Source organism: Sabethes cyaneus, chromosome 3 (genome assembly GCF_943734655.1).
Source record: "Sabethes cyaneus chromosome 3, idSabCyanKW18_F2, whole genome shotgun sequence".
Taxonomy (NCBI): Eukaryota; Metazoa; Arthropoda; class Insecta; order Diptera; family Culicidae; genus Sabethes; species Sabethes cyaneus.
The window spans coordinates 232,612,178-232,623,535 of record NC_071355.1 but is presented as its reverse complement, the minus strand read 5'-3'; positions in this window follow the sequence as shown (position 1 = coordinate 232,623,535).

Below are 11,358 nucleotides of genomic sequence, written 5' to 3'. Positions count from 1 at the left end.
ACAAGACTGGCTGCTGAGAATCAACGTACGTAGAAGTACAACTGTTGGCTTGATGTAGCCCGCGTCGATCCTCGCCGTCGCATCTCAAAAGGAAGCAGTGAAGACGTCGTGCCTCGATAGAAGCGCGGTTCTTTTTGAATTTTCGTGCGTATCATCACCCGCCCGCCCGAGTTCGTTATGTTTTGGCAGCACATTTTTTGGGTGGTAATTTTTAATTGGTTGAAATTGGATGCTGTTTCAACATGGACTGTGTCAAACGTATCAATTGTGATTAATTTGTAGACACACATATGGCGGGAGATCTGCGTACATATCGGTTCGCATTGTTCAACAGCTGTTATACGCATAATTGAAATTTGGGACAGCAATCTGGAACGATGTCAATTTTTAGATCAAATTAATGTTCTTGGTTTTTGTGTAGGTTCATGGATGAATGCGTGCTCGAAATCAAATATTTGATGGTACGACTAAGTTTTAGCATGGCACAAATGTAATGGTTAGAACGTATGCAAAAGACAATTTCAGTGTATACACCTAATGAATTGAATCATTAGTCCACAGTAATTAAGTTAAATAAAATTTACAAACATTCACTGTCATCATCCAATGCACTCGGCTTCGGCAGCAAAAAATGATACGCACATGTTTTTAATTATATCTATTCGTCGCCGAAAGTATTCTCCTACTTCCAATCCCTAATTCTGGCCAACATAAACACGCGTCGTCATCATCATCATCATCAGCATAACAGCATCAGCTGCAACTCGTACATATCATATGGCGGTGGTGTGCCAGCAATCGACTTTATTACCAAAAGAGACACACTCGCTTCTTCATTCACGGAAGAGTTGGAAAATGCGCAAACGATCCCGACGTTGTTCTTTCATCTTTCCACTTTTTCCCAGGAAAAATTGCTTTCGAACGATCGGAGTAGTGGAATGAGACGGAAGGAGGAAGGTACACCACGTCGGAAAAGGGATTATGTTTGATCTACGCGAGCGATCGCCTCACAGAACGTGCGTGCGTGCGTGCCTGCATATATGCTTTGGTGCATGTCTAATGCGTGTAGAATCTGCATCGGGCAATTCTAGTAATACACTTCATCAGTTAGTGGTTAACCGTAGCATATTAACGGGTTTGTTTTGTGGAATTACTCGGTCAAAGATTGGCGGCGGCTCAAATTTCCTTCGTTCGGAAGGGTTTATTTATAGTATGCAAACGTATGCATCCCTGTTTATGTTGGATAGTTTAACAGTAGAACTATACACTCTGTTTCGAGTTTAGAACACTCACTACACTACATATTTATAAAAACCATTGATAGAAACCTGAGTGACAAAACAACTGACGTGAAATGTGCACTAGAAAATTGCCTACCAAAAGTATGAAGACGATAAAAATGATACAAGGTCCCGAGGCCGAATATAATTAAACGCCATTAGCATTGTTTAAAAGGCACTTCGGCCCAGTTGAAACGTATCAAATGTGACTTAATTTTTACGATTCCTGTTTATCCGTTTTCAATAATATTATTGAAATATATAATATATATTAGCTAGTCTTGAACGTCGTTTCCCAAGTTAATAGCAGGTTAATAATAACTCTTTCCAGCAATACCAAAATTGAAAAGTTGTGTGTTTTTATGCTTTTGAAACAATTTTTAGTACTTACTTACTTATACTGGTGCATCCATGGTTGTCTGTCTCCCCTTTTTCGATATACAGTGCTATTCCGATTATATCTACACCCGATTTTAAGTACCCCCGATTTTGTCTACCATTTTGACCCGGTTTTATCTACCTTTCTTTTAAATTGTTATTTTAACCGTGTGGCATGAAAATTAAGAAGATTTCATGGATTTATGCATAACAGAGAATATTTTTTTGTATTTTATAGTTTACTATATGGCATCTGTGGTGTGTAATTATACACAGAATGGGTATAATAATGCTGAAGTCAAATACGCAAAGTACCGTCAAACGGGGTAACTTGCAACAGCGGGGTAACATGCAACAACGCTATATCGATCCAATTTAATGTACTTTTTGATCTGTTACTTGAGTTTTTAATCTATATCAGTCACTGAATCTTGTTGTTAACACTTCAAAGAAGCCATTGACACTGTTATGTTGATTTTCTGCTGTTTTGATGATTTTTAAAAAATCCCACAAGATGGTGTCAAATTCATCGTCAATTTTTCGTCAGTAAAACGTTTGTGTCGCCAACAGGAACTTCAAATAAAAGAAGCCTAACAACCATTTTTTATAGTAAAATGAACAATAAGGAAACAAAATAATTGATTTATGATGACTAGTTTTGTTTATCTTACTTGTTACCACGTTATTCGTAAAACAAGTACTTAAACGGGGTAACTTGCAACAGCTGGTAGATATAAAAAGCTGTTTTCCGTTACCTTCAAGAGGCGCGTTATCATTTAATTTTGCATCAATCAAAACTAAAGCACACCTGAAGAGTGTAAGAGACTTTCGGTAAGTCGGAAATATGCCAGTTTTTCTCTGGATATACTGAAAATGGCCATAGAAGCGGCCAAAACGAAAATAAGGTCACTGAGAGAATCGACCAGCAATATGGCAGTGTCCAGTGCTGTTAATATTCATCAGCAGAACGTTCAAACTTCTGGATTATCAGTCTACCTTGCATTGAAAATCTGCTTGCTTTGACCAAACGTACATAATAACTATATACAGCAAGCATGAACTTCATGCACGAGAATATAGAATATCAGCGCCCTGTGATATTGTAACAAACTGATATTCACGTTTGAGCAGTGAAAATCATTAAAAAAAATTTATGTTGTTATTTAGCATCTATTGCGTTCAGATGTTGGATATAAGATTTTTCTTTTCATTTACTGCATTTAAAATTGTTTTTTTCCTGAAGTGAATATCACCTTCTGGGTTTGAAAATCACTTTCTCCTGTTCTATTTTCACGATATATTGAACTTGTATACTATGATGAAAATCACTGTGCAGTTGTACATACGAAACTCAGAGGTATAAAAAACAATGTATGCTAAGAAAAAAGATTTTCTGTTTTGTTTGAAATTCGGTGATAATTAAAGGCCCTGGCAGTGTCTAATTACGATCACTCGTAACGTAATGAACAATCGTATATTACGTAACCGAGATATCGATGATTTTTAACTTTCCCGCCCCACTTCATGACGCGATTTTGCATAATGGATATACGACGTGTAATGCGTTGTTACACAACTCCCACTTCACTAAGTGCGTTACGTAATACGTGAATGGTCCTTAAAAAGGCAGCTCTATTGTATCCAGACAAGGAATATTAACTGCATGAATAATATAAAAAGTTATTTCTGTAATTTCCGTTACGGGGCTCATAAATTGTTTTTACCAACGTGACATAGGGCATTTATGCGTATATTCATAGCAAAAGCATTAAAAATCGCAAGTCGGATTATCATTTGCATATTCAAATCAAAAGAAACTCATACAAATCTTTAAATTCGTTCAATTTTTAAAAAATATTACTTGTTGCAACTTACCCCGTTTAAGGGGTTACTAGTAACAAATTAGTTAAAAAATTCTACAACAGCCAATATTAATCGCATATTTTTTCTCAATATGTGAAATTGTTCTATGGTAGACCTAATAACTACGTATTAATCAAACGTCCTCAAATGTACTACAGATAAGTTTTCACTTGCACTCATAGTTGAGAAGTGTTGCAAGTTACCCCGTTTGACGGTAACTTCCATTTATTTTGTAACGCATAATTTTAGCATTTCACAATGATCCTTTGTGTGATTTTTCTATATCGTAACGCCGTCTACACACCATGTAAACACAAAAAGTGAATATTTTCAATGTTTTTGCGATAATAAAAAAACTGGGCTTCAGTCCAATATTTTTTTTCTGAAAAAATAAAATAAAATAAAATACTTTCCATTTGGTATTAATATCATTCAAATCGGTTCAATAGATCAAAAGTTATGAATTTTTAAAGAAAGAAAGGTGGAAAAAGTGGTAACTTTTGGGACCACATTGACTCAGAAAAGAGAACTCTAAGTGCCAAATAAAAATACGGTTCTAAAATTTACTGCAAAGGAATAAGTACACAAAATTTCAATAAAATCGGAGCAATTTTGAATTTCGATATGTCTTTTTTCGTAATATGCTGAGTTGACGTGCATTATGGCTAATGGTTGATATGAATAAAATGAGCCCTAAGCGCAAAATTGAAGAAAATGGTCAACATTAACAATATTTTTCGTTCATTTAAATTATTTTGGAGCAATTTATTTTTCCCCAAATTTATCTACTTTCCAAATATATCTACCAAAAATTTTCGGATGGGTAGATAAAATCGGTAAACCACTGTAGTTTGTATTGTTTTAGCTTTAGTGACTTTTTGGGTACTAAGTTCACCGTAGAGTGACGTCAACTCATGACTCAACCTGCTCCTCCACGGCTCCTGCACACGGTTCTCATATACCCCGCCAAAGATAATGATCACCAAAGAATAGTGCACGGTTCCTCGAGGTGGCTTTAAAATTAACCCTAGAGCGGTCGCGCTAGTGTACTGAGTACACGCGTTTTCGAAAAACGCGAAAAAATCATCGAAATTTTAATCAAATCACACCAGGTTTTGGTTGTATTCGAAGATCTACTCTTCCTCTTTCTAATGATGCCAAAATATAGAAAAAAGAAATAAAAAAAGTGGTCGAAAGATGCTTGTAAAAATGGTGTGTCCGCGGGCGTGTACTCAGTACACCAGCGCGACCACTAACGTAACTTTTTTGAAATGAAAAAAGTTACGCAAGCGGTCGCGTCGTGTACTGAGTACACGGCGGGCAATAACTCAAGTTTGTGAATAGATAGAAGGTTGCGACTTTCGACAAAGTTGCTTATCTAGTTAAGACACATCCCGTGATATACAACAAAATTCGGAACTGATTCGCTAGATGGCGCTAATAATGAAGCAATTAAATTCATTTAAGAATATTTTAAAACCGTAATGAGCTAAAAGGTTACTATTTACTACAAAGTTGTTTGTAAAGCCAAGACGCATTTGGTAACGAACTCTGAAGTTTGGAACTAGTCCGCTAGAAGGAGTATACGGTGAAATTTAATTCATTTGGCGATATTTCCGAACCGTGACGAGATAGAAGGTTGATGTTTTCGACAAAGTTGTTTATCATGTCAATATGCTTCCGATGAAGGTAAATTAAATTCGGAATGAAGTAGTAGTAGGTGGAGATGATGAGAAAATCAAATTATTTTCGGAATATTGCGGAACCATGATGGCATAGAACACTGCTGTTCGCTACAAAGTGGTTTCTGTAGTCAAAACACGTTAGATAACGTATCGTTGTCCTTTTCATCATCGATTGCGTTGTCAATTCCAGTCAATCAACAGCTATTTTTATGGTTTCCTGAAAGAAGCAATTGATACGTATTGCTTCAACTTTTATCAAAAGACAAGATGAAGAGCACAGACTGATCAAAATGCTTTTGACGAAGCAATTTCGTCGTCTACATCGTCTATATAGAAATATCACCAGAACAAGATTCCTGGAAACCCGTGCTGCGTTTCCATCACATTCTTAAAAAAATATTTTAGAGTGTTTGAGTCCCTATTCTTCCCAGGGTCGCTAATAGGTTTATTCGAAAACCTGGCAAACACGAATAAATGTCAAAATTTGGCGATCAATTTGACCGATGGGGAGGACTTTTTCGGGAAACGTCTTGCCAGTTTTGATCAACGCCGGTACAAAATGTTGTCTGAAATTAGGAGCGATGACTCCTTTGCAGAACGGAAAAACAAAAATCTGGCAAAAATCTGGCAAAAATCTGGGACATTACCAAATATCTGGAAGATTTAGAACTTTGTCTGGCATGCAATAAAAAATCTGGTAAAATCTAGATTTATCAGCAAAGCAAAACCATGCATGGATATAAACGTCCTTCAGAACTTGACCCTTCTTTATCGATAGATATCGCTGCCGGTTATTAGAGTACAGGAAAATCACTGGGCTAGTGCAAAGATCCTATTAACTCTGAAGCGGCACCGCCCAGTCGAGACTCGAACATACGACGAGTGGCTTGTTGGGCCAGCAACGTATCCCGGAGTTAACTTGGCAGACAGGCATAATGGCAACGTTGATGCTTGCAATTATTAACGTAGGCGTGATGATAAAACCAAAGCTATTTGTTTTGCTAACGCGACAACACGACTGAAGTGCACTCTCTTGATACTCATTTGCAAAACAGCTTGCTTTTTTCATTGGGCTCGAATTCTTTACTCTTTCCTTGTATTACGTGTGTGTTATTTCCTGTATGATATAAGTGACCGTAATAAGAATATTATAGAATTGTTAGGAATCTAATGTACATTTTTCATTCTCATTATCATAGCAGGAAATAAAACAAACAAATGCTCGTTTTGTATTGTTTTATGGTGTTTTAGTGTCAACATAATTCTAACATTCTAATGTTTAAAGCATTACCTCAACATACCATAGCAAGCTTCCCTAATAACATACTCATTATAAAACTGTACAACTAATTGTTATACAACTAATGTGAGTCATTAATAAATTGATTTAAATAAAAGTATCGTAAGTGTGCTACTTGGGTAAGTTGAATAAGTATCATGTATCCCTAGGTGATATGTGCATTATTCAGTTTGTCAACATTGTCGATGATTCACAAACTCTGTTTTGGGAAAATCGTCAAAAGAATACTATTTACAAACATTTTGGTGTTCTTTTCCAGACCAGATAAGCCATTTTACCGTTTATTCGACATAAGCTGAGATATCGCAAAAAGAAATATGATTTTACCAACTGCGACATCTAGCGGGACAGTTCTGAATTTGACCGATCATTTTCAAATTCGTCTTGTCTAGACACACAACTTTGTCAAAAACCGCCACTTTCTATCGTATCATGGTCATGAGATATCATCATAAGATTATAATTTGACCACGCGCGCCACCTACTGAGACAGTTTCAAACTTTGTTATGAATTTCCAAATGTGTCTTGTTCGAACAAATAACTTTGTAGAACACAATAACAGTCTATCTCGTCACGACTCTGAGATATTCCAAAAAAACTCAATATGCTCGTTATAAGCGCCATCTACCGTATCAGTTCCGAATTTTGTTATCCGCAGTCAGATTGATCTCGTCCAGATAAACAACTTTGCCAAAGACAGCAATCGTCTATCTCTTCTCAGTCCCGAGATATTAGAGATTCTAGTATCGAGATTCTAGAATCATTTGTTTTGGTCGCCATTTGCGCCATCTAGCGGATCAGTTTTCAAACTTTATTGTTCGTTTCCAGATGCGTCTTAAATTGATAAACAACTTTGTCGAAAACCGCAACCTTCTATTTCATGTCAGTCCTGAGATATAGGCAGTATTATTCGCCGTGTACTCAGTACACGACGCGACCGCTTATGTAACTTTTTTTAACGCGACCGCTCTAAGGTTAATGAAGTGGTGTGTAAAGATTTAACATTCACGATACTCTCTCACGACAGTATCCTACACGACACAAAGATTTAAAATATTGCCGGTCGTCCGGCCCTAAAACTGTCTTCATAGCGGAGGTTGAGTAACCCACCCTGGTGGAAACTACAGTCGTGTTGTAGTAACGAGTAAAAGCCGTGTCAACCTTGAGCGCCTGTTCTCATGTCATGGGCGGTTCTTAATGGCAAAACGATTCCTCAAGCAAATGATCAATTGTAGTTCAGGTTTGGAGCAGCTCACGACAGCGTCTGATCTAGAGTGGGCGGCTCAATTAAAGAATGTGGTGCCTCTGTACTAAAGCTAAGATAGCTGCCTCATCAGTCATCACTAGACTCGGCAGCGTGGCCCTAGTAAGGTAGCTTATCTGAACAAGTTAGATTAAACTTGCCTTAACCTAACTACTACGAACATTCAAGCAAACTCGAATCGGAATATTCGGCAACGGCCTAGGCGGCGAAACAAGGACGACGATTGGAAATTCGGTACTTGGAATTGCAGCTCGCTGAATTTCGCATTGTATAAGCTTCGCAGCTTCCCGAGACCCGGTCATTCGAAGCACAAAGCCACCTAGAGATCAGCTGACTAACGTACAATGGACCAAATTAACCACGTTCTCATAGATGGCCGGTTCTTCTCTAACATCACGAACATACGTTCCCTACGGGGTGCGAATATTATCGCTGAACATCACCTAGTAGCAGTATATGTGTGCTTCAAAGTGTCAACCGTATAGCAGACACGTAAGAGCCGTCCTTCTCTGTTGAACATCAGGCACTAAGATAAGCCACAATCTCGCGAAGAATTACGGGCGAGTACTGGATTAGGCACTGCTTTCTTCCGAGGAGAGCTTCAAACCTCGAAGCCGGTTGAGGCAGAATACACTCGGCCTTTGGAAAAGCCGCTACTGCGGCACTAGGTGAAACACATCGGCCGGTAAAGAGAAAAAAAATGCTAGAAAAAATTATCTGAACATTGCCAGTAGAGAGAACTTGGCCAAATACCGAGAAGCAAGGAACCAGTAAACCACGATCCTGAGGAGTAGAAAGCGCCAAAAACAGGACAGAGATGGTGAAGAATTAGAACAGCTATTCTGAGCCAATGACACGGGCTAGTCTAGTTAGTGTATTTAAGATTGCTGGTGACCACGGACAACCACACTAGTAAGGAGATCCAGCGGTGCATTCAAGCGGGAAACCGGGCCTACTTTGCCCATTGCAAAATGCTACGAAGCATACGTCGCAATATGAACCTGACGATGTACAAAATCTTCATCAGACCAGTGGATCTTTATGGATTTAAAGCTGTGACCCTGCTCACGGAGGACATACGCACCCTTGCCGTGTTCGAGCGAAGGTACTGCGGACAAAGTGAAAGCGGAGAGTGGCGGCTAAACGTTCAAGGCGGTTCGACCAGGTCGAAAGTGATTGCAACTTTTGAGGCGACGGAGGAAATTGGCGACGAATGGTCCAAGATCGAGTCGAATGGAGACGACTGCTTGAAACAGCACGAGCCAACCTGAACATAGACTGCTGAAGACGACGTCGTTTCTTCCTCAGTAGCGATATTAAATAGCTCGCGGGATAAGTGATTAATCCTCGCTGCATCTCCTCGAAGAGACTCGATCCAATTGACTCTGACAGTCTCTGCTTCTTCTTCAGCAGCATAGAGCCGGGGTGGCTCGTGCTGTTTCAAGCACTCGTCTCCATTCAAATCGGTCTTGGGCCACTCGTCGCCAATTTCCTAGTCGTCTCAGAAGTCGCAAATCGCTTTCGACCTGGTCAAGCCATCGTGCACGTTGGGCCCCCCTGTTCCTGGTGCCGGTTGGGTTGTTGAAGAGGACTATTTTCGTCGCACTGTCGTCCGGCATCCTTACGACGTATTCGGCCCACCGTAGCCTGCTAACTTTCGCTAGATGTACGATGGGAGTCTCCCCTAGCAGTGCCTGTAGCTCGTGATTCATACGCCTCCGCCACTCCGCATTCAGTTTGTACTCCGTCAAATATCGTCCGCAGCACTTTCCGCTCGAACACGGCAAGGGCGCGTATGTTCTCCGTGAGCAGCGTCATGGCTTCAAGTCCATAAAGAACTACCGGTCTAATAAGGGTTTTGTACATTGTTAGCTTCGTGCGGCGGCGTATGCTTCCTGAACGTAGCGTTTTACGAAGGGCAAAGAACGCCCGATTTCCCGCTTGGATGCGCTGCTGGGTCTCCTTACTAGTGTTGTTGTCCGCGGTCACCAGCGATCCCAAATACACGAACTCCTCTACCACTTCTACTTCGTCGCCGTCAGCGGTTACCGTACCTTCGCGCGTTTGTTTCCTTTGAGCCTCTTCCTTTCATGTGTTTGGTCTTCGACGCATTTATTTTTAGCCCAATTCTCCTAGACTCCCCTTTCAGTCTGGCGTAGATTGTCTCCGCCGTCGTAAAGTTCCTGGCAATGATATCGAAGTCATCTGCAAAGCCTAGAAGTTGGCTACTCTTGGTAAAAATCGTGTCTCTCGTTTCGATACCCGTTCGTCGGATCACCCCCTCAAGAGCGATGTTGAACAGCATGCAGGATAAACCGTCACCTTGTCTCAACCCTCGCCGCGTCTCGAAGGGACTCGAGAGTGTCCCAGAGATGCGTACGAAGCACATCACTCGATCCAATGTAGCTCTGATCAGTCGCGTCACTTTGTCCGGTAAATCGTATTCGTGCATGCTTGTCTCGATCGTCTGTATCGTATACTGCTTTGAAATCAATAAAGATGTGATGCGTGGGCACGTTGTACTCCCGACATTTCTGCAAGATCTGTCGGATAGTAAAGATTTGGTCCGTAGTTGCGCGAGCCCCCATGAAACCTGCCTGATAATTCCCTACGAAACCTTGTGCTATCGGTGACAGACGGCGTAACAGGATCTTGAGAGTACCTTGTAGGCAACGCCTGTCATTGTTGATTTTTGCTTGGTTTTGATCGTGGCGGTGCGTTCAAACTGGCATTTGGAATTGGTTTGGTAGAAGTATCAACCATCAAATCTAGGGTTGCCATGTCTGAAAATTACAAAAACCGGCCGGCGGTCGGTCCTGCCTTAAAAAAACGCGCGGGGAGGGGGGGGGGGGGGTTGTAGCAGCATATTAGAGGATTTGCCTGGAGGATGAGCCGTCAGTTGTGGAGATAGCGAACGGCAGGACATCACAGTAGCAACCACAACGAACAATGAATGGGTGATTGAAGATAGCTAGTTTTAGAGTGACAACTACTTGCTTCTGGCGCTAGTGGACAATTTAATGTACATTACAGCCAGAAGCAAGGTATTGTCACTGCTAAACTGATTATCTTCAATTGTGCTTCAATTATCCACTCAGAATTGCTAATAAATTTATCAGAAAATTTAACAAATCAGGTAAAAAGTACAAATCCGGCTTCACATGTCGGAAAACCGGCCTTTTCGCCGGATTGACCGGTCACCGGCTTTGCAAGTGAAAAACCGGCCACGTTGCAACCCTAATCAAATCGGAAGCACAGAAGGTTGCAGGAGCGAAATTTAAAAATGTTAGCGATATGTTTTGTTATGCTGCGATCGACATGTTAGTATAGTTACTATATATATAGTAACTATACATGTTAGCTCTAAAAACATGGCCGCCTGCCAGCCCCCTGGTCTATTACTATCAGTTGATCATCAAACAAAAAGAAAATTATGAATAAATATTTACGATTTTTATTTACATATAATAAATATTGGATTATGCAAATTGTAACACTATTTTGGTCATAACATTACTCGTCTGTCTCACTGTAAAACTAGCTGTCATTTGAGGGCTGCGTTCAAATATTTTCAATTTTTTGCTTTG